This window comes from Aquila chrysaetos, chromosome 11 (genome assembly GCF_900496995.4).
Source record: "Aquila chrysaetos chrysaetos chromosome 11, bAquChr1.4, whole genome shotgun sequence".
Classification (NCBI taxonomy): domain Eukaryota; kingdom Metazoa; phylum Chordata; class Aves; order Accipitriformes; family Accipitridae; genus Aquila; species Aquila chrysaetos.
The window spans coordinates 20,557,473-20,559,149 of record NC_044014.1 but is presented as its reverse complement, the minus strand read 5'-3'; positions in this window follow the sequence as shown (position 1 = coordinate 20,559,149).

The following is a 1,677-nucleotide window of genomic DNA, read 5'->3' as shown; positions in this document are numbered from 1 at the left end:
GTGAGCCCAGGGCTGCCCTGGGGGGTAGCTGGGGCATAGGCTGGGAAAGCCACAGGAACTGGAAGAGGCTGGGGGCTGTGAAGGGAATATTAAGTATGAAGCATTGGGTTTTTACTTCTAGTGTTCATTGCTCATTTTGCAATCCTTGCTCAGTGCGAAAGCAGCAGTGGAATTCAACATCCTTAGACTCCCTGGGCACATTGTAGTCACAAAAAGTTAAAGCTTTTTCACCAGGCAGACCACGGTGGGCAGATAAGGGCTCCTCTTCCCAAGAAAGATCTCAGGGGCATCGCAGAAAAGCTTTGAGCACACAGTGGGGGAAATTCTGCTATCATATGCAACCTCAGCACCAGCCATTCATCTTCTGACTTCTGCACTACTGGAGTGAAGGAGTTGTGCTAAGGACCAGGCTGGCGTGTGAAGCCTTAACTCCTTCCCTGATCCCACAGCTGAATAATTCAGGTTATTCAGTTTCATTGTGGAGGCCCAGAGCTAGGAACAGCTGCAGCCTGGCTGTTCCCCTTCTCCGGCCTGGTAGTCCTGGGCTGTGTTTTGCAGGGGCTGAGGGGAAAAGATTCCCTGAGTGCCTACCCCTTGCTTTACTGCTAGTCTTTTCCTTCACTTATAGGTGACTCTGAAGTGGAGATTTACTTTCTTCCAGTGCAAGAGGAAACTGACATAGAGACACATGAGCTCTGTAGCCTTGTAATAATAATAAACTAATAAAACCCCCTCTCCTAAGTTTGCTATTCCACGTAGTCATGACCAAGCGGTGCCTTGTGCAGGAAGCTGAGCAACACACAGTCTCCAGAAGTGTTTCCATGAAGATTTTAATCTGCGTAATCTAAGGAGCTTTCTTACAATAAACCATTGAAATCAACTCATCTGGTCCCATTCTTGTGTTTAGAGTGATTCTTCCTTCACATGTGCCTGGGGTGTTACGCCGGGCTCACCAGACACCCTGTTTGTTGTTTCGTGTCACGAGTCCATCCTCAGCAGGACCGGTGCTCCTGAGCCTTCCCGCCTGGCGCTTCCGCCCGCTCCAGGGACTGCTCATGTTTTTCAATGCTACCGAGATACATCTTTCAGCTAAACCCCAGTCTGGACTGGATTCCTGTTTGGACTGGAGGCCTGACAGACAGACCTCGTGTGCCCTGTCGGAGTGGGATTTCACTGCCCCCAGCTCAGACACAGTTCAAGACATTTGACACTTTGCCCCTCCGACGTGGAGCTGGAGTTATGACTCTTGCTGGAGTCAGACAGGCCATGACAAAAGGCAAAGTATGCAAAATGTTAGTTATACCTAGCAGGTATCCGAGCATGGTCTGGTGGTCAGGAATCTCTTCAGCTGTATCTCCAGGAGGATGATTTCTGGTCTGAATCAGACAAATGATCTTCTGGCCTGGGCATTTTGGAGTACTGTTGCTTTAGGCAAGAACCTATGAATCTATATCTAGAGACTTATTTTGCCATCTCCCCCACTCAGTGGTTGGCAGAAGTTCCCTGCTGACCCGAAGGGAGATCATGCAGTGCCAGCATGGTCTCTGCCTTGGATTTATGGTCAGACGTGCTCAGAAACTCTCCTAAGCTATGCCAGAGTTGTGAAGCTTAATGCCCTTGTGTCAGCTCTCTCCTCTTGCCAGGGGAGCTCGGCATCGGTGTTGCTTTGTGCGAGGA